General features: G+C 43.2%; 1 protein-coding gene across 1 annotated transcript in view; it reads right to left on the reverse strand.

The window, feature by feature from the left end:
- The window catches only part of LOC124150443, a 42,456-nt gene extending 26,323 nt beyond the window's left edge, over positions 1–16,133 (reverse strand). Inside the window, exons 1-2 of the mRNA XM_046522485.2 lie at positions 16,018–16,133; positions 7,523–7,599 (exon numbers count right to left, since the gene is read on the reverse strand). The gene's annotated coding sequence lies outside the window, so the exon portion shown is untranslated. The remainder of the gene's footprint in view (positions 1–7,522; positions 7,600–16,017) is intronic.
- Between the last annotated feature and the right edge of the window lie 10,801 nt (positions 16,134–26,934).

Below are 26,934 nucleotides of genomic sequence, written 5' to 3' on the forward strand. Positions count from 1 at the left end.
GATATCGGTGAGTGAGTGGGGGTGTGGATGAGAGAGTGGGATGCAGTGTGGATGAGAGTGACCGTGTGAGTGGTTGCTAGATTGGTTGTAGTGTTGGTGCGTGAGAGAGTGAGTCAGTGGGTGGGTGGTGTGGGCGAGGGAGTGAGTAAGTAACTAGATCCACGTACACAGGGCGACAATGGGACCATAGTTCTGCTATGTCTGACCGTGCCTTCTCCTTTTGCAGTCCACAGTTATGGAACGCTTTGCCTTTGAATCTGAGAAACTCTGCTTCTAAGGAAACATTTAAGTCTCTCCTCAAAACCCACTTCTTCACCAATCTCCTGATTGTTGGCATATGTACATAGATATTACTTTTTAACCTTGTCTCAGCGCCAGTGAGCAACTGTCGATGGATATTAGGCGCTTTACAAATCAATTATTCTTATTCTTATTATTATAGATGTGATCCTCGCGAGGAGAGGAGTTAAAGGTGGAGGGTTTGGTCTGGCATGTCCATGTGAGATACTCAGGGGCTTCTGGGGCATCACGCTTGTTCAGAATACCACGGGCCACAGGCGGGGTGCTGGCTATATGTCTGAACAAACAGTGAACTACCGTAATATGGATAAGCAGCTAGTTAGTTTATGGGTAAATTTTAAGGGGCTACGTTTCCTGTTATCACAAACTAAGCCGAGGCCTAGCGGGATAACATGAATGTCACGGCGACACAGAAATGTCCATGTTGTTGAGGAAGTCCTGCGTCAGTCTTGAAGTTTTGGGTCAAGCGTTGTCTTGTCGGAAGGGTATACGGCGTGACTGTTGACGCCCTGCGTCAGTCTTGCAGAATGGGGTCTAGCGTTGTCTTGTTGGAAGAGTATATGGTGTGAATGTTGTTGAAGGCACTGCAGCAAAACCCTTGTGCATGAAGTTACCTTGAATGATAAGCCGCCTTGTTTTCAAGTCCCACAGATTCAGACTGTGACACCTGCTCCTCCACACCCTCGCACTTTCTGGACACTGTACGGAGCTACACGTTCACCTTGACGTCACCTTGACCTTGTCGACCACCAGGTCTAAATAGGAAAAACCTGCTTTCATCAGAGAATAAAACTCGCCCCAAGTCCCTCACTTGGCAACGGCAGACCCTTCTCACCCATTCAATCTGCCATGTGTTGTTGCGTTGTTGTCACTGCACTTGGGACGACGTGCTCGGATACCATGTCTCAATCGCCTTGATACTATCGAGTGACACGATGTCATAACGCTGTCGATTCAGATGTCGTCGCGGGGAGGAAGCGGTTTCAGAAGATGGAGAACGCGCAAGTAACACCATTGAATGGGCGTGGTCACACGCAATCTTCCACTCCTAGGCCTGTCAGTTTTCCTCGCTGTCTGCCGTAAACGTTCCATCAATCTGATAAACATAAACGCTACCAATGCCTCTGAACTGCTGACAAACGAGGCATTTGTTCTGTAAGCTTTTAGTTACTGCGACCCCAACGGGTGTTTCAGTTAATGTTTACATCAATTTTGCGCAGGTTAATTTTTAATTAAAATCAAGTCAAATTCCTTGGCAAATCCAGATTGCATCAGCTGTAGGCATTGTTCAGGGCTCCATTTGGATTTTATTTATTTGTAAATATATTATATTTTCAAATGATATAAGTTTATTTCTGGGACTTTGTGCAAGTCTAGACCTACTTGTGCATTCGTCATTATGGCAAAATGCACGTTTCGAAATTTACATTTTCACCTGTTTTATGTCATCGAATACGTTTGGTTATATTTGGGCGACATAGTGAAGCAACTTTAAGTGTGCATATGCCAAATAGTCGTATCTTAATCTTATCTTGGTATACTTGCTGTCGGTCGTCAGTTTAGAGCAAAACAGCCGACATAGGGTCATTGACAGCCAGGGTTCTGACACATGGTGAGAACTTACAGACACATTGATTGACACGAACAATATCACTAATATTCAAAAGTTAGTTTGCAGTTGCTTTCTCACATAGTCGACCGATCCCGCTGTTCAGTAATGCAAGTTAACACCTATCAACGGGTTAAACGAAGGGAAAGTGTCGCACTGATAGTTACCATAGAAACGAGACAAAATCCTTTCCACAATTACAAGAAATCCGGGGTAGATTCCGTCTCTCTCATGGCCATGTGTTGACGGTGGTACCAGGAGTTCGCGAAATGTGATCGTTTCCTGCACCACCGGTTACAACCCTCACAAACACACGCACAGGCTGGTCAATAGTTCACCAGAACACAAATGCGTCAAATTTAAAAAAATTGTCCTGTACATGCTTTGAAAGTTTTACTATGGCCAGGGATTCAGTAGCCACCGGGCAGTACCATATGGTGGACAGAATACGTGGGAGTCGTGAGGCATTCCTGTGATAAACGTCATGTATCATTTGAGACTGATTGGCCCCTGAACCAGCAGGATTCGGACAATAAGCTCGACCACGTGAAGAAGGACTTCAGACGCTACCGATAAAGAGCGCCGCTCTGGCAACTGTTTGTAACTGGACCCTGCGTAACGGGATATTATTGGTGACTGATACAGCCGATCTGGCAAGACATTATCAGTTTACATCAGCCAAATGTGCGAACGTCGACCTCTTGCATCCAGTGTGGAAACAAAGTGTTGTAAGTTACTGTGTGTATGGCGTAACGACAACACGACATGTGCCCAGATGACATCTATATATATACAGCACGTAGGACACGGTGGTAAAGAAGATACGCTGTGAGTGAGTTCAAATTAAAGTCACGTCGGCAATATTTCAGCCATAATGTGACTTGAGCAAGATATACAGTATTTAAAAAAACTGTCGACGAAGGACTAGCAATATATCACAGAGATTTAAAACTAGCTGTAGAACATTAAAAATATCTGATTATTGGGGTACGATACAATATAAAAATGGAGCTATAGATCGACAGCAACAAGGTTAAAATCACCATACTAGAGACCAAGGGGACTCACGGTACCTCTGCTACCTGCATGGTTACCAAGCAGGATCTACACTTCCCCTAGTTAACGGGATTGTTGTAATTTTAGCCAGAGATTAAAAGGGAACAGATATTCTGCAGTTAAAATAGAGGTAGATATAATGATATGGTAGATATCGTCTTTTGTCATCATCATCATCATCATCATCATCATCATCATCTAAGGTTGTAATGTTTGCATGACGGTGTTTTCCTTGGTGTCCCGTGACATGTGACAGACAAACTGTTTATGTTGAAACGACTTGGTGAGAGGCGCTTTGTGTTCACATGTCCCAAGTGATCGTGTCCTCGGCGACAGATGATCCTCGAGATGACGCCGGCATCGATTACGTATAGAATATCTTGTTTACAAGACCAGGTCGCGCGATAGTCACTATCAGCACACAGGTAGAGCCAACACACGTCAACGTGCACCGCGGCTTAGGCCAACAACAGTGGAGAAGGAGGAAACCTCATACAGGTGATCAATGCTACTGGTCGCGTCCGAGTGTCCCTGTTACATTATTCTCTACGTAGGTGTTGTTCTGAGGTTAAAATATTCTGACGATATATTGAAAAACACGGTCAAATGTTACCCCGATAAAAAAGATAGAAAATAGTTTCCACAATACGTCTTCTGTCAATATTATTCAATAATTGTTGTCTTGAATATTTGCTTTGAACAATTGAAGTCATGTGATACGGTTGCACTTGGATGTTCCCCTGCATACCAATCAGGTCCATGACACACTCTAATTCACCAATATCAGTCCCACATCACACTCAAGATTCATCCATCAGTCCCACATCATACTCAAGATTCATCCATCAGTCCCACATCACATTAAAGATTCATCCATCAGTCCCACATCACACTCAAGATTCATCCGTCAGTCCCACATCATACTCAAGATTCATCCATCAGTCCCACATCACATTAAAGATTCATCCATCAGTCCCACATCACACTCAAGATTCATCCATCAGTCCCACATCACACTCAAGATTCATCCATCAGTCCCACATCACACTTAAGATTCATCCATCAGTCCCACATCACACTCAAGATTCATCCATCAGTCCCACATCACACTCAAGATTCATCCATCAGTCCCACATCACACTCAAGATTCATCCATCAGTCCCACATCACACTCAAGATTCATCCATCAGTCCCACATCACATTAAAGATTTATCCATCAGTTCCACATCACACTAAAATTCAACCATCAGTTTCATATCACACTAAAGATTCTGGGTACAATGTGTGAAGCCAATTTCTGGTGTCCCCCGCCGTGATATTGTTGGAATATTGCTAAAAGCAGCTTTAAACCATACCCACTCACTAAAGATTCAGCCATCAGTTCCTCATCACACTGAAGATTCAGCCATCAGTTTCACATCACACTAAATCTTATCCACCAGTTTCACATCACACTAAATCTTATCCATCAGTATCATATCACACTAAAAATTCATCCATCAGTTTCACATCACACTAAAGATTTATCCATCAGTTTCACAACATACTGAAGATTCAGCCCTCAGTTTCACAACATACTGAAATTTCAGCCATCAGTTTCACAACATACTGAAGATTCAGCCCTCAGTTTCACAACATACTGAAATTTCAGCCATCAGTTTCACAACATACTGAAGATTCAGTCATCAGTTTCACATCAAACTAAATTTTATCCCTCAGCTTCACATCATACTAAATTTCATCCCCCAGTTCAGATCACACTAGATTTTATCCCTTAGTTTCATATCACACTAGATTTTATCCCTCAGTTTCATATCACACTAGATTTTATCCCTTAGTTTCATGTCACACTAGATTTTATCTCTCAGTTTCATATCACACTAGATTTTATCCCTCAGTTTCATATCACACTAGATTTTATCCCTCAGTTTCATATCACACTAGATTTTATCCCTTAGTTTCATATCACACTAGATTTTATCCCTCAGTTTCATATCACACTAGATTTTATCCCTCAGTTTCACATCACACTAGATTTTATCCCTAAGTTTCATATCACACTAGATTTTATCCCTCAGTTTCACATCACACTAGATTTTATCCCTCAGTTTCATATCACACTAGATTTTATCCCTTAGTTTCATGTCAAACTAGATTTTATCTCTCAGTTTCATATCACACTAGATTTTATCCCTTAGTTTCATGTCACACTAGATTTTATCTCTCAGTTTCATATCACACTAGTTTTTATCCCTCAGTTTCACATCACACTTAAGATCTACCAATCAGTTTCAAAACATAGTAAAGACTCATAAGTTTCTTATCAGGACACCCCATTGACCCCCCATACATGGTTAAATGGCAACTTCTATCAGGGCATCCCGTTGATTCCCCGTCAGGGCATTCCGTTGACTCCCCATACATGGTTACAAAGCAAACACTCTCTTCTATCAGGGCATCCCGTTGACTCCCCGTCAGGGTATTCCGTTGACTCCCTGTCAGGGCAACCTGTTCACTTCCTGTCAGGGCATTCCGTTGACTCCCCATACATGGTTACAAAGCAAACACTCTCTTCTATCAGGGCATCTCGTTGATTCCCTGTTCGGGCATCCTGTTGACTTCCTGTCAAGGCATACCGTTGACTTCCCATACATAGTTACAACGCAAACATTCTCCTCTACCAGGGCATCCCGTTGACTCCCGATACATAGTTACAACGCAAACATTCTCCTCTACTAGGGCATCCCGTTGACTCCCCATACATAGTTACAACGCAAACATTCTCCTCTACCAGGGCATCCCGTTGACTCCCCATACATAGTTACAACGCAAACATTCTCCTCTACCAGGGCATCCCGTTGACTCCCGATACATAGTTACAACGCAAACATTCTCCTCTACTAGGGCATCCCGTTGACTCCCCATACATAGTTACAACGCGAACACTCTGCTCTACCAGGGCATCCCGTTGACTCCCCATACATAGTTACAACGCAAACACTCTCCTCCACCAGGGCATCCCGTTGACTCCTCATACATAGTTACAACGCAAACATCTTCTCTACCAGGGCATCCCGTTGACTCCCCATACATGATTACAACGCAAACATCTCCTCTACCAGGGCATCCCGTTGACGCCCATACATAGTTACAACGCAAACATCTTCTCTACCAGGGCATCCCGTTGACTCCCGATACATAGTTACAACGCAAACATCTCCTCTACCAGGGCATCCCGTTGACTCCCAATACATAGTTACAACGCAAACACTCTCCTCTACCAGGGCATCCCGCTGACTCCCCATACATAGTTACAACGCAAACATCTCCTCTACCAGGGCATCCCGTTGACTCCCCATACATAGTTACAACGCAAACATCTCCTCTAACAGGGCATCCCGTTGACTCCAATTACATAGTTACAACGCAAACATCTCCTCTACCAGGGCATCCCGTTGACTCCCAATACAAAGTTACAACGCAAACACTCCCCTCTACCAGGGCATCCCGTTGACTCCCAATACATAGTTACAACGCAAACATCTCCTCTACCAGGGCATCCCGTTGACTCCCCATACATAGTTACAACGCAATCATCTCCTCTACCAGGGCATCCCGTTGACTCCCCATACATAATTACAACGCAAACATCTCCTCTACCAGGGCATGCCGTTGACTCCCCATGTATAGTTACAACGCGAACACTCTCCTCTACCAGGGCATCCCATTGACTCCCATACATTATAACGCAAACATCTCCTCTACCAGGGCATCCCGTTGACGCCCATACATAGTTACAACGCAAACATCTTCTCTACCAGGGCATCCCGTTGACTCCCCATACATAGTTACAACGCAAACACTCTCCTCTACCAGGGCACCCCGTTAACTCCCAAAATATAGTTACAACGCAAACACTCTCCTCTACCAGGGCATCCCGTTGACGCCCCATACATAGTTACAACGCAAACACTCTCCTCTACCAGGGCATCCCGCTGACTCCCCATACATAGTTACAACGCAAACATCTCCTCTACCAGGGCATCCCGTTGACTCCAATTACATAGTTACAACGCAAACACTCTCCCCTACCAGGGCATCCCGCTGACTCCCCATACATAGTTACAACGCAAACATCTCCTCTACCAGGGCATCCCGTTGACCCCAATTACATAGTTACAACGCAAACACTCTCCTCTACCAGGGCACCCCGTTAACTCCCAAAATATAGTTACAACGCAAACACTCTCCTCTACCAGGGCATCCCGTTGACTCCCCATACATAGCTACAACGCAAACACTCTCCTCTACCAGGGCATCCCGCTGACTCCCCATACATAGTTACAACGCAAACATCTCCTCTACCAGGGCATCCCGTTGACTCCAATTACATAGTTACAACGCAAACACTCTCCTCTACCAGGGCATCCCGTTGTCTCCCCGTCAGGGTATTCTGTTGACTCCCCAAACACAGTTAGATACCTACCGCTCAGCTGGCATGGGCCAAGTTAAGAGTACACAGTTCACGATGAGTGTGGGTCTTCGGTATTACCTACCTTGTACGTGATTCCCGTCTTCCGCTCCGCCCATTTCCCGGCGTGCTTGACCAATGTCCAGTCACATCGCGACCCCTCTAAGATAAAACACACAAGTATTAGATATACTGGCAAAGTCAAGATATTGAGAAGGCAGTCGGCCTGTGTAGGAGGAACAAAGTGAACTGCGAATGTTTGTCAATGCCGGAACTCCGGTGTGATGGTCAGACTTCCTATGCGTAACTATTGTTCGCGCCATGTTTAAACTGAATAATGTTGCTCTGTCCATAACATCCGAATCAACAATCTCTGTGACAGATGCATGTCAATAACATCCGCATCAACCCTCTCAGCCCTCTCTGTGACAGATTCATGGTTGTAACAACCGAATCAGCCCTCTCTGTGACAGATGCATGTCTGTTTCAACCAAATCAGCCCTCTCTGTGACAGATGCATGGCTGTAACAACCGAATCAGCCCTCTCTGTGACAGATGCATGGCTGTAACAACCGAATCAGCCCTCTCTGTGACAGATGCATGACTGTAACGACCGAATCAACCCTCTCTGTGACAGATGCATGACTGTAACAACCGAATCAGCCCTCTCTGTGACAGATGCATGACTGTAACAACCGAATCATCCCTCTCTGTGACAGATGCATGACTGTAACGACCGAATCAACCCTCTCTGTGACAGATGCATGACTGTAACAACCGAATCAGCCCTTGTACAAGGATCGCCTCCCTTTCAACCCCTCTCCCACCCCTAACTCCCTTCCCCTTCTGCTATACTGCATTGTACAGGGATCGACCCCCCACCACTGCTATACTGCATTCTAAGGGGATCGCCACTCCAACCACACTCACATCCCTCCCCGACTTCTATACTGTATTGTACAAGAGTCGCCACCCCTTTACCCACTCTCCCACCCCTGTCTTCCCTCGCTTACTGCTGTAATGCCAGCAGCGGTTGTACATTACGAGACACAAAGTCCTGAATATACCAGAAGCCGTGTCATGCATGACATATAACTATAACTATATCAACTATGCGTGCACGGAATATTCACAGTGACAAAACCAACGTCGAGGCAGCTAGCTATACAGCTATATAGGTACTTTTTAATGTTTTCGTGGCAAAAACAAATCAGTAAAAGCCAATCAATACTCCTTTATTGATAACGTTGTTGCCGTGGCGAAAACGGCGTCTCTGGTCGTCATGTCAACGCCATGCGCATCCGAACAATAGTCGCGCTCTACAAACTCCCTCCTTTGTACAGCGAACAAACATCGTGACACGGGATCTATTGTCAGTATCCCAAGGGTCCCACAGTCTAGGTTAGCTGCACGACGCACTGTGTGCTGCATGGTTACGTTTTGTTGTGTGTAGGATGAACCAGGTCATGAAGTCACTGGACAACGTCGGCAGTGAGGAATGTCAATAATCTTATTAAACTGTTTGATTGGCATTTTTAGATGTTGGTACGTGACAGTAAAGACCATATATTTTATGGATGACAACTTCTTTATTCTATTATGACGTTTCGGTATAGATCCTCATTCTCTTGCTTGACAATGGTAAGAGAATCTATACCGAAACGTCGATTCATAATAGAACAAAACAGTTGTCAGTTTACAAAATAACTTGTCTTTTATCTTATTGGCGAACACTCATTTCAAAATGGCGAATGCCATTTTAGTGACCCATGTTGTGCAGGTATATACATGCTAATGAATTGACTTATCCGATGTAATGGTTTATTAACTTCTAATCTCCTCCACTAAAAGGTAGACGACATATCAAGAATAAGAGGCTGGGGTATTTTCTACATCCGATTTCTAACACAATGACTGGTAGAGTCGTGTATATACAATCACATACACTTATGGTTGTCTGTATATACCGAAGCATCTACAAATGTATAGATCAATAAATCGATAGATCGATATGGCTGATTATTAAATTCAGCATACACAGCGGGATTTCCCACATGCTATTGGCCATTCATATTACTTCTTGGAATATACTGACAAGTGATCGACTTGGCACTGTTCGCTGAGCAGAGTTGTATCCCTTAGTCTTGTCAGGATACACTGGTCGTGTTTAAAGTTTCGCCCCTATTCGTATTTATATTCGTAATTCTGTATCTGTGTAGGCCAAGGGTCGATGGTACAATTGATGGTCAAAAGACGCTTTAGCCAAACGGCAAATCATTGCGTAATACACAAATATGGTTGCAGTTTCAGTTAACGATTTGTCTCGGTTAGATAAGATGACATTAGAATATTAAATTTAGATATTAATCCTTTCTGGAATATACTGCTGTCGAAGGTAACAATTTGCGTTACAAATTAACAAGAAATGACGTTCGTCCTCCACACAGCCCATGTGGCTTATCTTACAAAACCTCTGGTCTCTGGGAGTTAGTGCATCTACCGGTTTCCATATATAAAGAATGTGAGCCTCAGCGGAATTGAACCAATTCAAGTCTAAATTATTAAAATTTACAACTGATAAATAATATTCAATGCAGAAGTTTGCTTAAAGAGGCATAATTTCCTGAATTTCCAAAATATACCCCAAACAAAACTTTTATCAAAGCGACTTGCTTTTAGCTGCCCAAATACATACTGGCGGTTTCCTGATACAGCATGTTTACAGTCTTGCACCAGTATGAAATGCATCCCTTAAATACCATATATGCAATGGATATCTTGCACATTCACCTCTGACACAGCGGTGACATTTTCCAGCGACTTAAAAACTGAGAAGAAAAACATTTCTTGCGTGTAGCGATACATTTGTCGCATGTTTACTCCAATGTTATTTTTAAATGTTGCCGCTAAGTATTTATACGATGACACACATTCCAAGGGACACTCACCAGAATCTATTCTCCCTATTTCGTCCCTATTCTGAACCTGTGTTTGTCGACTACATACGATGGAGGAGGTTGGGTAACCGACCCAGGTTCGATTTCCGACATGGATACAATGTGTGAAGCCCTTTTCTGGTGTTCCCCGCCGTGATGTTGCTGGAATATTGCTAAAAGCGGCGTAAAACCACACTCACCCACTCATTGACTTACTACGTACGATGGTGGCACTCGGACCTGCTGGCATGCCCTCATATAAAATGAAATAGTCATCAAAACTTATTAAAATAAAAGTGAGTCATTACGCAGTAGTTTATTCAAGAACTGTCCCACCATCTTCTTTCATATCAGCAACGACGCCATCTTTATTGCCATTTTCTAATAACTCGTACATGCATGAGTACAACAGGGTACTGTCGACACTTCGTACCCGAGACAGATCTTCACTGATATATCTACACGCCTGTCGTCTTGCAGTTAACCTAGGGACAGACATTGATATTCTTTTAGTTTTGGTGTGAAGTCGTTCACTGGACATTCTGGGTGTTCTGAAGCATAAAGCGCTGTTGGCCCGTCCTGTCAAAGAAGACGTTGTGGTTTGATGCGTTGACTGAATACATACAGTACGTCGCTATGTAAGTGCAGTAATCTCGAGCGCTAAACTCCATTTAACCTCACCCGCCTACGATTCTGTACTTGAAGTCGAGCACATGTGCAGGGCTACTCAAAACAGGGCACACGAACAGGGCTACTTGAAGTAGAGCACATGTACAGTGCTACTTGAAGTCGAGCACATGTACAGGGCTACTCGAAGTGGAGCACACGAACAGGGCTACTTGAAGTAGAGCACATGTACAGTGCTACTTGAAGTCGAGCACATGTACAGGGCTACTCAAAATGGAGCACACGAACAGGGCTACTTGAAGTAGAGCACATGTACAGTGCTACTTGAAGTCGAGCACATGTACAGGGCTACTCGAAGTGGAGCACACGAACAGGGCTACTTTAAGTAGAGCACATGTACAGTGCTACTTGAAGTCGAGCACATGTACAGGGCTACTCAAAATGGAGCACACGAACAGGGCTACTTGAAGTACAGCACATGTACAGTGCTACTTGAAGTCGAGCACATGTACAGGGCTACTCGAAATGGAGCACGAGAACAGGGCTACTTGAAGTAGAGCACATGTACAGTGCTACTTAAAGACGAGCACATGTACAGGACTACTTGAAGTGGAGCAAACGAATGGGGCTACTTGAAGTAGAGCACACGTAGAGTGCTACTTGAAGTGAAGCACATGTACAGGACTACTTGAAGTGGAGCAAACGAATGGGGCTACTTGAAGTGGAGCACATGTACAAGGCCTCTTGAAGTGGAGCACATGTACAGGGCTACTAGAAGTGGAGCACATGTACAGGGCTACTTGCTGTGGAGCACCCGAATGGGGCTACTTGAAGTAGTGCACATGTACAGGGCTACTTGAAGTGGAGCACATGTACACGGCTACATGTAGTGGAGCACACGAATGAGGCTACTTGAAGTGGAGCACATGGACAGGGCTATTTGAAGTCGAGCACATGGACAGGTCTACTTGACGTCGAGCACACGAACAGAGCTACTTAGAGTTTAGCAGACGAAGAGGGCTACTTGAAGTGAAGCAAACGAACAGGGCTATTTGAAGTCGATCACACAAAGAGGACTACTTGAAGTCGAGCACATGTACAGGGCTACTCGAAGTGGAGCACACGAACAGGGCTACTTGAAGTGGATCACACGAACAGGGCTACTTGAAGTGGGCTATATGTACATGGCAACTTAAAGCAGAGCACACGAACATCGCTACTTGAAGTATAGCACACGAAGAGGGCTACTTGAAGTAAAGCACACGAACAGGACTACTTGAAGTTGAGCATATGTACAGGGCTACTTAAAACGGAGTACACGAACAGGGCTACTTGAAGTGGAGCACAAGTACAGGGCTACTTGAAGTTGAGGCTATGTACAGGGCTACTTAAAAAGGAGTACACGAACAGGGTTACTTGAAGTGGAGCACATGTACAGGGCTACTTGAAGTGGAGGATATGTACAGGGCTACTTAAAAAGGAGTACACGAACAGGGTTACTTGAAGTTGAGCACACGAGTGAGTGAATGAGTGAGTATGGTTTAAAGCCGCATTTAGCAATATCCCAGCAATATCACGGCGGGGGACACCAGAAATGGGCTTCACACATTGTACCCATGTCGGGAATCGAACCCGGGTCTTCGGCGTGACAAACGAACGCTTTAACCACTAGGCTACCCGACCACCCCTTGTGGGGCACACGAACAGGGTTACTTGAAGTGGAGCACACGAATGGGGCTACTTGAAGTTGAGCACACGAAAAGGGCTATTCGAAGTGGAGCACGCGAACAAGGCTACTTGAAGCTTGGCACACGAACAGGACTACTTGAAGTGGAGCACACGAACAGGGCTACTTGAAGTGGAGCACACGAACATGGCTACTTGAAGTGGAAACATTGGTAGGGCTACTTAAAGTGAAGCACACGGACAGTGTTACTTGAAGTAGAGCCCATGTACATAACAATTGAAGTGGAGCACACGAACAAGGCTTCTTGAAGCATAGCACACGAGCCGGGCTACTTGAAGTGAAGCACACGAACAGTGTTACTTGAAGTGGAGCAAACGAACAGGGCTACTTGACGTCGAGCACACGAACAGTGCTACTTAAAGTATAGCACACGAAGAGTGCTACTTGAAGTGGAGCAAACGAAGAGGGCTACTTGAAGTGGAGCACACGAACAGGGCTACTTGAAGTGGAGCACACGAACAGGGCTACTTGAATTGGGGCATATGTACAGGACTACTGAAAACGGAGTACACGAACAGGGCTACTTGAAGTGGATCACACGAACAGGGCTACTTGAAGTTGAGCATATGTACAGGACTACTTAAAACGGAGTACACGAACAGGGCTACTTGAAGTGGATCACATCTACATGGCTACTTGAAGTCGATCACGCGAACATGTCTACTTGAAGTGAAGGACATGGACAGGCTTTCTTGAAGTAGAGCACACGAACCGGGCTACTTGAAGCATAGCACACGAGCCGGGCTACTTGAAATGGAGCACTCGGACATGGCTGCTTGAAGTGGAGGACATGGACAGGGCTTCTTGACGTGGAACACTCGAACAGGGGTACTTGAAGTAGTGGGTGAGTTAAACATAACGACAGCCACATAACGACAAGAACAAGTTGATATTACGCAAGTGAGTCATGAATACAAAGTTATATTAAAAAGCAAATTTGTCAAACATATTTTGGTTTAACAATAGTATTTATACAGTTCAAAACACGGACGAGAAGTAGAGCACACGAAAATGGTCTGTCGCGCAGGACTGACTCCATCTCTCCACGTTTGGATCTGTAACAGTTTAGATTTCTCCCGTGTCCTGCTTGAATGCGGCCTGCTCTGTCATCTACGCGTATATATAGCCTACTGCTATCTACATACTCTTGCAATCAGGGTTAGACTGACGGGTATACCTGTATTACATATATAGCCAACTGCTATCTACATACTCTAATCAGGGTTCGGTTAAGGGCTAAAGGTTATACCTGAGTTAAATATTTCGGTAGTATAAACACTACAGATGCGGACCTACCCACTTATCTGTGTTATATGTACGTTGACACATGTTGCTGCTATCGTAGGTAACAGGGTACAATATATATACATGTACACACATACACAGGTACTGTTCCACGTCGGGTGGAGGAAGTACTGTACACAGTCGGGTGGAGGAAGTACTGTACACAGTCGGGTGGAGGAAGTAGAGTATACAGACGGGTGGAGGAGTTACTGTACACAGTCGGGTGGAGGAAATACTGTACACAGACGGGTGGAGGAAGTACTGCACCCAGTCGGGTGGAGGAAGTACTGTACACAGTCGGGTGGAGGAAGTACTGTACACAGACGGGTGGAGGAAGTACTGTACACAGACTGGTTGAGGAAGTACTGTACACAGTCGGGTGGAGGAGTTACTGTACACAGACTGGTTGAGGAAATACTGTACACAGACGGGTGGAGGAGTTACTGTACACAGACGGGTGGAGGAAGTACTGTACACAGTCGGGTGGAGGAAATACTGTACACAGACGGGTGGAGGAAGTACTGCACCCAGTCGGGTGGAGGAAGTACTGTACACAGTCGGGTGGAGGAAGTACTGTACACAGACGGGTGGAGGAAGTACTGTACACAGACTGGTTGAGGAAGTACTGCACCCAGTCGGGTGGAGGAAGTACTGTTCCCAGTCAGGTGGAGGAAGTACAGTTTCCTGTAGGTTGGAGGAGGTACTATACACATGTATGCTGGAAGCTCCAGGCAAGGGTCAGGGTGTATGAGATGTAGCAACAGTCTTGCTTTACTCCCGGCGACGGAGATACATACTCGCGGTGTTACATTAAGGTCACACTATCCTGAATATCAATAAACTATTCGACCGAACCGAGGTCTCCATGTAATCTGAATTCCAGATCATTATTGATGGGTTGTATTGATGGGTTGTATTGATCTACTGATGTGACATTATTTACATCTCGATCAACACGCTAAAAGCCTTATACAAACACTTGCTTGTATAACAGGTATCCGTTTCAGTTTGTTACTATTTGCAAATTAAATGAGTTGTCATTTGGAAAATAAAACTTCTTCTTCAAGTGTTTTACCAGCGGACCGTCCTGACGTGGTGTGTGCTGCATGTCACCGGGCCGGCTTAGTGTTATCTGTGGCAAGTTGTACTATGGTTGTGAGTGACGGAAGCCCCGATCACTGCGATACACGCACTGTCAATAATAGCTCAATAAATGACACTAGTGGTCTTAATATAAAGCTCATTTGAGACGCGATGAAGGTGTGTTTAGCTGTATGACTGAGTATTCGGAGTAGTCTCCCCTTGTTGTCATAGCGATCGCTTAAACACAATGGCGTACGTACTGGGTTTGACATGTGTTGTCTACCCCCCACACCGTGCATGTAAATTGCTTCATCGCCGCGAGTGATGCAGCGTGATGTGGGAGGATGGAGACAGGACTCGGCGCAGCAGGGTAGAGTCAGTGCGAACAGTTTGTGAAAGATTGTGTAGAAATAAATAACAATAAGTTCAACAAACAGAAAAGGTACTATAATGGCTAATTGGTCGATATTAATGTGAAAGTTGGAATCGCTTCAGTTACATTCAATAATTTATGAATTATTAAATCAGTATAATTAGTACAACAATTTGCCTCTCCCCACCTTAAAAACACATAAAAAGCGAACAAAACAAACGAATCCAAGAAACAAAAAAAACAAAAAACGAACACAAATGAACAAAATCGCCCCCTCCTCCCACTCAAAGAGAGAAAGAAAAGAAATTGAAATAAAAAAAGCCCAAAGAAGATCACCCAGAAAACAAACTTGAAACGTAATTTTCAAAAATATATAGTTATCATGAAGCATATTGACCCATTTCAATCATGAGAATTGTTTCTCGCCTAACCTGAATTATTTATCGCATAACACTTTACTAAAACCAGCATTCGCCGATTGTTTCGTCCAAGAAATTGAATTTGGAACATCTCGACATTGAATCACTCACCTCTCTTATAAACACATAGAGTAAGTCTTTAGTTTAATCCCGAGCAGCGTGGAGCACAGCGACATGGTAGACCAGCAATGCCGTAGTAGGTGCGTGTGCAGTGGTTGTCGTCGCTGGGCGAGGGCTTGGCCTCCTGGGTGGGCTGGTATCGATCCCCTCACACACGTCTCTGAAGAATCCAGGCAGCATCAAAGTGTGATGCTACGATAAGCAGAGTTACCGCCCCTTCACGGACCATGTTTGCTGAATTGCGACCTCGTGTGTGTTATGTGACAGTGGGACGGCAAGTATTGGTCTCTCCAAATAATCACTGTCACTGAATAGTTTCCTGTCGTGAAATATAATATTAGTACTGTAACTATCAAATACTATTAGTTATAGTCTGTGTCTTTAATTGCCGTATACGGTATATCATAGGTTAGCAAAACAAATATAGGGCAATGCGTCATCCGAGCCCAATATTTTTCTGCTTACCTTATATGAATCCGTAAATGGCAACTAAAAACACCCTAACGAGTTAATTATGCCGAAAAGTATACACTATTGGTATCTTTATTGCACATGTCATGTCAAAACGAACACTTATAACCGGTATTACTGACAGGACCAGTACATATGTTTCCGATAAAATGCTTTAAGGTAAACACAAACGTTAACAATGGAATATATAATGAAGTGTTTGATAGGCTTTACTTAGAAGTTAACGGATGACAAAGTAGACACAATTTATGTATAACAACTTCTGTGATACTGTAAAGGCGCCGTTTCGGTATAGATCCTTATACCGTTGTCAAGCAAGAATATATAATGCAGTAAATGTGAACGTTTAAACAACTATCATAGCTAAAATGGAGAGAATTATCATAAAAATGCATGCATCGACGTGAGGAGTATGAGAATATGCGGGAAACACCCACCTGTGCATTAAATGGACTTTCCCGTCATTTCTGAGGTCGGATTCTATTTAGGGAGTCATCAATATTAAAATTTGGGTAAATATTTATAAATCTTGTACATTTTATCAATATCTTTAAAGAGGCTGTACATTTCTATTGCATTAATGAGGGGCCACGTTATTTTTACACAACATTGACCGAGAACCACAGCTGCAAAAATCAACATTTTAGAAAATTACACAAACTGCAGACACATTTCCTCAACGATACAATGGATACATCACATTTAGATGTTCAGGGCACACTCCACTACAGTGGTTTAAATACAAAATCTTACACAACATCCTACCTACTAACAATTTGTTTTTATAAAATGGGTATGAAACATGTGACTTTTATAAATTAGAATTAGAAACTCTACCACTTGGTTGCCGCATGTCATATGTATTCCATTTGCGTAGATCGATGCTCATGACGTCAATCACTGGAATGTCTGGTCCAGCCTCGATTATTTACAGACCGCCGTTATAACTGGAACATTGCTGAATGTGGCATTAAACAACAAACAAACAGTTTACTGTAGGAGGAAAGCCAAAGTGAATAAGGTCAAAACCAATCGCAATGTAGAAACATTCTTCCATTTTGAAAATACTGGGAAAGTTGGCTTCTTAAGAAAACAGAATTAAAAATCGTTCTTAACAAGGAGAACAAACGTCTTGGCTCAGGAAGGAAATAATGACCCTTTAAATATAATAGTTCAATTTGTTAAAAAACTAATTAACGAAAATAAACAGCAAAGACTGGCAACTTTCCGAAATATTCAACTTTAACTGTCAGAATACTGCAATGTAACAAAATACGCAGCTGCTATGACCAGCAATTTTTTTATTATTTTACAAGCTCTGGTCATGTTGCATGCCTTTCATGTAATTGTGGAATTGTACTGTCGGTAGACGGGCTCATATGGGATAATTTCAGCTCTCCGATTGGTCAATATCACTTTGAGGCATAATATAGCATGACATAATGAGTATGTCTCTTTGACGAGGACAATATTTCAGTTATATCGAGGCGTGTCAGCGTGATGTGGGTGAAACAAGCTCGGAATGATATCAATAAAATACTGTTGAAAACGGAGTTAAATGCAACCATGAAATAACTGTTTGGGGACCCTGTACAAACACCTTTCTTGCCCATGCTTGATGAATGCTTGCTTACTAAGGCTTGAAGTGCTTTATCAGGGGTGCACTGCTGAAATTGGGATTGGCCGGGCTACAGTCATGTGACTTGATAGTTTGGGTACAATATGTTTAAATTTTTTTATACATCGGAGGAGGGTTACCCAATTGTCCCTAACTTACTATTTTAGCAGTCTTAGTCAGCAGTCTTAGTCAGCGGTCTTAGTCAGCGGTCGGTGTCAGCGATCCTAATGTTGGCAAACATTATTTTTAGATAATATCTAGATCTATTTCGTTCGTGCTGTACGTGACGATGCAGCAACACAGGGTTAAGTTCAAACAGATGAAAAATCAAATTAATTTTGCATAAAATATTCCTCACTTATGATTTGTTTGTATAACCACATTGTGTGATGAAATTACCGCCCCCGAAATATGCTTTGAAAATATAGACATCATTCAGGATTTTGTACCATGGTCGTTAGTTAAGCTGCGTTTTGGTGACCAATTATATCCATATTTGGAGCACTTTAGGCTGTTAACATGCCATTAGGATACAGACTAATGTCGAAAACGAGATACCTAAATAAATGCATTCATATTTCCGTTGGAAACTTTTATGAAGTATTTTCATGAAGTGGCGTTTCTTTTGCGGTTCAGTATATCTATCATATACGTGGGTTTCACCGAAGTGGTAAACGTCTAAGACCTGCATCGCTTCGGGCTTTCCTCCCACATTAAGCTGACACGCCGTGATGTAACTGGAATAATGTTAAAAGCGGCGTTAAACACAACTCACTCACTCACTCACTAAAGGACACGGGTTGGTTGTCCACATGGCCGCCATAGATCCGTCACAAGCACAATACAAAGTCACTCAGTACCTTGAGGTCAGTTAGTTATTTTATGTTGCTTCATTGGGATCTGGATCGGGCTCCGCTGTCAGCAGACTTGCTGCTTGGCCGAGGTCGCCTGCGTCGAGCTCTTATTTCAGCGAAGTCCTTGGTTACACACCACCAAATGTTTTCCCATAAACTTTCATAAAGTATTGTCGGAAATGCTAGAAAACTGCTTTTCGCCTGTTGAAAAACGGATATAATTTTTCACAGACTTGTTATTGAAATATCGATTAACTACCGATCGCCCTACCTGTGGTTTGAAGTATTTCAGTCACAAGGAGTCCTATCGACAAGTTTACAGGAGACAAATTCGCACGAAAACAGGAAGTTTACATATATTCTAAGTCCAATGGTGGCAGTCTGAAACAGACAATAGAAATATGCGCACGTGACTCCGTTATAATGATAAAAATGAAGTCTTCATAAAACATCTAATCCACACACAAAAGTTATTTTGAGAAAATTCTAGATGTGCATCTTCTGACAAAATGACGCTGCGTTTGTTTTGTTAACATTGCTCCCATGTTGCATGTTACATTACACTTGCACAGCCATAACCATGGTACACGATATGGAGTCTGTACTGGGAAATGTGTACAAGTTCTTTACACTTCAGAGAGATAGAGGGAAACCATTTATTAATTTAGATAGGGTGAATTACCGAGGTGCCCAAGCTATGGTTTTCAATTCATACCATCAAGTCTACGGTATGATAATTAAAACAAAACAGGTATAGGGGTGGCCTCAAAAACAAAACTGGGACGTGAAAGGATATTAGACAGCTTTGATGCAGGGTGATTAGGCGTATAGTGTACAAGCTTTAGGAGCAGAAAGTAACCCTGACTTGCAGTAGAATTTAGAAGGAATAAAAAAATACAGTTAATGTTAACTGCACTAACTATTGCCTTCCAAGTGATGGAATTTCGATTCATTGCGCGTGGTGATGACCAAGCACTTTTCAGGGAAAAATATTCTATTCTGTCTATGAGGTCACAATATCTCCGCACCATTCATAACTATCACAGCCAGGGCGTCCAGATAATTAACCTTGATGAATAATTCCACTGACTATATGTGGCTATCGGCAGATGGACCAGAAGCATCCATAGACCATCAGGTAAAGGTAACCGTGTCATTGTTTTGCACGCTGCAACCCATGATATGGGGCTTTTTGATGGATGTGTGATAATTTTCGATGCAAAAAAGAAAACTGGGCATTTTCATGAGGAAATTATAGGAGGTGATGTGTTCATAGACTGGTTGGAACTTCAGCTATTGTCCATTTTAAACAACGTCAGTGTCATTGTCATAGATAACGCCAGTTAATATAACGCCCGGGAATCAGATACTGTCGCCCAAACCATGAGTAGTCTGAAGGCGACCATACAGGAATATATGACATTGTCGACTTCAAACCATATGAAAAGAAAGTTCAACTCATGGAGAAAATTCGTCTGAATAAGAACCCTGTAAAGTACAGGACATATGTGCTGGCGGCACAACACGGTCACGCTGTCTTACGTACGCCAGTCAGACGTGAGCTCAACCCTGCTGTGCCCATCTTGGCTAAGTGTAAAGGGTTCGTGGCAAGACATAACACAACATTCAAAAGAACAGATTCATATAAATCATCGGCGGAGATAAATGCTACCTCAAGAAATCATCTGTAGAACAACAAATACTTCTGGATTCCAAAACCGCAACCTTCCAGTGCTCATCCCGTTTCATAGCTCTTAATTATTCCATCATGTTTCCAAGCAAATATAATGCAGTACATATCTTTAATTGCTACCCCATCAACGCACATGTCAATTAAAGACAATAACAGCAATATTTTGAGACCACCCCCAACTCGGTGACATTTGCACCTGTGAGAATGCACGGGACTGTGTGAGGTCATCACCTCGGGACAGGTGTTAGGTAATTACCTCAGGTTATAGGCCATTTCATACATGCATGACAACACACGAATATTTTCTAAGTTGATCATCATTTTACCTGTAAAATTACATTTTAAGGGTGATCACAGTGTCAGTTAGGACAATTTGCGTTATTTTGATATATGCCCTATTTACAGTCCTATGACTCGTATTAATTAAACAGTACTTTAGTAATGTAATAACTAGAAAAATATTAGACTTTCAACAACCAACTTGTGTACATGCATGCATAGCCCGGCCGGCCATAAATCTGAAATATAATCAGATAATTTTGCCAGCTTAGCCAGCTCGATTTCCGAGCACAGGAAGCTGAGCACACAAACACAAGCTCCGCATCAACTATCACTTTCTTGAAAATATCTGTGGACACATTTCGTACACATACGTAATTACGTTAATTTGAAAACTATGAATCTTACACAATATCCTTCAATCACAGCTGGAGGATTTCTTACTTAACATTTTTTCTTCTCCGTGCAAGCGACCAGCTGAACAACTCATTCTGATTTGGTTGAGTGGAACCTACATACTGGCAGTAGCTCATCTCCCTTGAAGTGAGACTTGGTTGATTGCTGTACTTCGGCGCCGCGTGTCGTTGTTCATTATGTCAATCACTGGATTGTCTGGTCACTTGTGTAGGCGAGAACAAACAAACAAACAAACAAACAAACAAACAAACAAACAAACAAATAAACAAACAAACAAACAAACAAACAAGCAAGGTGTCCGGATCACCTCATTGTTGTCCGCCTACTGGTCCGGGTCTGGTTTAACCAAAAAGAAAGTTTGGATACATCCGGGTTAGAATAGGTCATCAGCAACCCAGGTTATCACCTCCCGTGAATATCCGGGTTAGAATTGCCTTCAGCAACCAATTGATGCTTGTCGCAAGTACGGGATCAGGTGGTCAGGCTTGGTTACCATACTGCGTTCGTCGGTGCTCATGATGTCAATCACTGGTCCAGACGAGTATTTAAAGACTGCTGTAATTCTGCTGGAACGTTGCTGAGTCGGCGTTAAACAACAAACAGCAACAACAAAACAACCAAACACGTGCAGTCAGGGGCCTTAACACCGGTTGTGTTCAATCAAGGGCAGCAACTCTGTCTTATCTATATCATTTTGGTCCATAATAGTTCGACGACTCACACTGAAACATTTTACTACGCCTCGGTGAATGAGAGTGCTGTTAGAACGAGGAGAGTGCGATGTGCCAAGCGCTTTCTCATGTACGGAACTATCCTTGTTCCATATACCATTGCTATTGTGCAGTGTGTTTCTACTGAATGGTGGAAATAAGATAAACTTTCACAGTTGTTTTCAACAACAGGTAGGTATATTTCCGGAATGTCTAACATATTAGGTAACATTTATGCAAACTCCGTCTTGTGTCTTGTATCATTACTTCAAGGTATTGTTATTTTCCTCCGATTTCCTTTGTTTTAGATTCTGTTGGAAAGACATCATGTTTAGCAAAGCAAATTTCGCTAACCCAGTTGCAATTATTACTGTTTTCAATTCTACGTTCACTGATCGATCACTTTGCTGCTGTGAATAAATAACATCCCCGGCACACACACACACTATGTATACGCCTTGTTTCATTTACTGAAGGTCTGAACTTAATTTTCTCCGGGATCAAGTCTTGTGGATGTTTTCTTGATAATGCTTTCTTAAGGAAATTAGCATTTCTCTTTTGACGAAAATATTACTCCTAGATTTTAACGCTGGCCAAAATGTTCAATACATTTATTATTCATTAATATTTTAAAGATGAACCAGTTCTATTGCGGAGAAAGTATTGATTTTGATTTGCTTGGCTTGTAAAGTAACAACGATTTATTTGCCCATTTGTTAACATTTTGTAAAATTTGAATTCAAAGTTGTTTTCCAAATGTTAAATATCCTTTCACGCCAGATCACGGGTGCCGTATATAGTACGGTCTAGATCATCAGCAAAATCTCTTTAAGGAAGAAATTTGAGCGTAACAAGATTGAGAGTAAAGACTGGCTGCTACACCAGATTTCTGTGCCAAGGCTGTCGAGTCATTTTTACTGAAAGGTTACAGAGGTGATTGGTGTATAATCATGTGTCTCAGGTAGAAACAGTCATTGGACTGGTCTTTTTATATTATACTTGAGACGACAGATCAATCAATATACGTTATATGTTCACAGATATATTCACGTTGTAATGTATGCTTCGTTAAAACTTCATTGTTCACGTAACAGTGCTTTGCACACAAGTAACGATTGTGTACATTGTGTAATATATTTTTTCGATGAGAAAATTGAACACCTGTGTTTCACACAAGATGTCGGTGAATATGTAAGGCAAGAAACAAATCAATAGCAACACATATGTTTGCTCACAGAGAATGTTGTACACGTATTTGATTCGTCCATGGAACTCTTTCTATCTTCATTTACCGTCGAATGTGGCCATCATATCCTTTATCGTAATAATAATTTCGATGTGTTGAAGTACTTTTCTGGTTGAAGTGTAATTTTAAACAACCTATACGAATCGTGGATTGAACTGTCTACTATTGTGTGGTCATTGGTACGGAGGACAACATATCTAACCGTCTGTAGTGCTCTGGGGAACATCCTTGGACCTATTGGTCTTCAGTGCTCAGTCTGGGGAACTTCCTGGAACCAACTAGTCTGTAGTGCTCAGTCTGGCAGACATCCTTGGACCTACTGTTCTGTTGTGCTCAGTCTGGCGGACATCCTTGGACCTACTGGTCTGTAGTGCTCAGTCTGGTGGACCCCCGTGGACAAACTAGTCTGTAGTGCTCAGTCTGGCAGACATCCTTGGACCTACTGGTCTGTAGTGCTCAGTCTGGTGGACCCCCGTGGACAAACTAGTCTGTAGTGCTCAGTCTGGCAGACATCCTTGGACAAACTAGTCTGTAGTGCTCAGTCTGGCAGACATCCTTGGACCTACTGGTCTGTAGTGCTCAGTCTGGTGGACCCCCGTGGACAAACTAGTCTGTAGTGCTCAGTCTGGCAGCCATCCTTGGACAAACTAGTCTGTAGTGCTCAATCCGGCGGACATCCTTGGACCAACTAGTCTGTAGTGCTCAGTCTGGAGGACATCCTTGGACCTACTGGTCTGTAGTGCTCAATCTGGCGGACTTCCGTGAACTAACTAGTCTGTAGTGCTCAGTCTGGAGGACATCCTTGGACCTACTCGTCTGTAGTGCTCAATCTGGCGGACATCCTTGGACTAACTAGTTTGTAGTGCTCAGTCTGGCGGACATCCGTGAACTAACTAGTCTGTAGTGCTCAGCCTAGGGGACATCCTTAGACCTACTGGTCAGTAGTGCTCAGTCTGGCGCACATCCTTGGACCTACTGGGCCCCGTTCCTCAAAGCAATCTTAGTGCTAAGGTGATCGTAAGTCCCATACTTTAACATAGGCTTACGATCATTGTAGCGCTAAGATCGCTTTGAGGAACGGGGCCCTGGTCAGTAGTGCTCAGTCTGGCGGACATCCTTGGACCAACTAGTCTGTAGTGCTCAGTCAGGCGGACATCCTCGGACAAACTAGTCTGTAGTGCTCAGTCTGGAGGACATCCTTGGACCAACTAGTCTGTAGTGCTCAATCTGGCAGACATCCTTGGACCTACTCGTCTGTAGTGCTCAGTCTGGAGGACATCCTTGGACCAACTAATATGTAGTGCTCAGTCTGGAGGACATCCTTGGACCTACTCGTCTGTAGTGCTCAGTCTGGAGGACATCCTTGGACCTACTCGTCTGTAGTGCTCAGTCTGGCGGACATCCTTGGACCTACTCGTCTGTAGTGCTCAGTCTGGCGGACATCCGTGAACTAACTAGTCCGTGGTGCTCAGTCTGGGGGACCTCCTTGAACCAACTAGTCCATAGTGCTCAGTCTGGGGAACATCCTTGGACCTACTGGTCTGTAGTGCTCAGTCTGACGGACCTCCTTGAACCAACTAGTCTAGATCTGTAGTGCTCAGTCTAGCGGACCCCCGTGGACAAACTATTCTGTAGTGCTCACTCTGGGGAACATCCTTGGACCAACTAGTCTGTAGTGCTTAGTCTGGCAGACATCCGTGGACAAACTATTCTGTAGTGCTCACTCTGGGGAACATCCTTGGACCAGCTAGTCTGTAGTGCTCAGTCTTGAGGACTTCCTTGGACCAACTGTACTGTAATGCTCAGTTTGGAGGACAGTCCGGAGGACATCCTCGGATATTCTGTACTTGGTGATATTGGAAGCATCACTAATGGTTTCACTTCGTCCATGTTTGTACATGCTTACTCCCCTTGGAACAATGCCGTCGTTTGATTTGTTAATCATAACTACACAGTTAAGGAGCTTTATGTGCCCACGATGACATTGTCTACAATTAAATATTTATTTAAGAATTGAGTCAACCGATCTCATTAAAATCAGGTCTGAGAGCTCGCTACCACAACACAAAGATATGAGGACAGTGCAGGTCCCGTCAGAACGACCTTCCTGACAGACAGGAAATGTACATTAGCCAATCAGAAAGCAGCTTTCTTTAGCTTTACGGTACTAGTTTCAAAATGGCGAGTTACATCCAAGATTACGTTTTGAAAAATATTTTGACCATGTTCTTGATTAAAAATTTGTAAACGGAACGAAACAAAATTCTTGAATGTCAAAAGATGACCGAAATTGTATGGCAGTGCTTCCAACAGGCTATGGACAGTCTGATCCGTTCCAAATGTTTATCCCATTGAAGCGAGAGATAGACGATGTCTAGCATTCGGAATCAATCGTACAGCCGCAGCTGTCGTCTGGATACCCCCATGTTAACCAACATCATAATTAGAAAAAACATTCGGAATTTCACTTTCGTCATCTCTTAAACGACGATAGGTCCAACGATAGTTCTGACGTGACCTGATGTCAGAAGATCTTTGTACAGCTGCAGCGAGTACTAAGATATGCATTTATCTTGACAATGTGTTTTCTACTTATTAGTTTGTTCTTCAACTTATGTTAATCAGAGCGCTGCTGTGTGTTTCAACAACACTCAGTCTAAATCATTGAACTTTTAATCGCACAGTCACACCGCCAGTAAGCCTGGTTAGCACTGACCGTGGTTCGATTTTAGCTGTATTATCATTTTGTCATTGCCGTTTTAAAAATATCAGTGTGATAAACAATTAAAACAAATTCAAACATACAAGAAATTAAGCAACAGACACAGACAGTTAACATATACTCAAATGCTTACAGTTCGATTTAATTCTACCCTGCTTTCAGTTGATTGTGTATCCGAGGTGTTAAATATGACATTTTAGGTTGTCAGGGTTTTTTTTTGTCTTGGCCGTGACGTATGAGGTGTGACGTATGAGGTGTGACGTATGAGGTGCCTACGTGTGACAATGATCAGCCAGTCATCAGTGATCGGGTAGGACACAGCTTCATCTCACCTAGGACCAGTGGGCCGATCTCTCTCGCTCTCTCTCCCGCCATGATCCCCAGTCACAGAGCCGCCAGACACACAGTAGACTTCTCGCCAGCCTGGCAATGAGGCAATACCATCGGGAAGCCAGTTATTTGATAAGCAGAAGTTAATACCGTACCAAATATACATCGTTGCCTGTGACCTTTAGAAACACTGTCCCTGTGACATCATTAGCAGAGGGGGAATTTGGGAGTTCAGGGGCGTGGAAAGGGAGTGTTGGTTGGAGAAGGCAGGGTTTGGACAACGTTCATGTTACTACTGTGAAACCCTTGTCCTGTTTGATTGCGTCCGTTAGGTTGAAAGATCTGGAATATAAATGACGGTTCTCACAGAGATAATGTCCAGTCGTAATTGACTGACGCTGCTCTTCTGATCTTGAATAAGTTAAGCCTTAAACACAAACCTTATTTCAAACCTTATTTAAAAAATAATCTACTGAATGAACATTTACTGCATAAATCACGACTTGCGTGGGCGCCGGTTGCATCTGATTCCAGGATTTAAGCAGTGATGTTCACTTATAGTTGGAGC

This window comes from Haliotis rufescens, unplaced genomic scaffold (assembly GCF_023055435.1).
Source record: "Haliotis rufescens isolate VD_foot unplaced genomic scaffold, xgHalRufe1.0.p SCAF_20, whole genome shotgun sequence".
NCBI classification, from domain to species: Eukaryota; Metazoa; Mollusca; class Gastropoda; order Lepetellida; family Haliotidae; genus Haliotis; species Haliotis rufescens.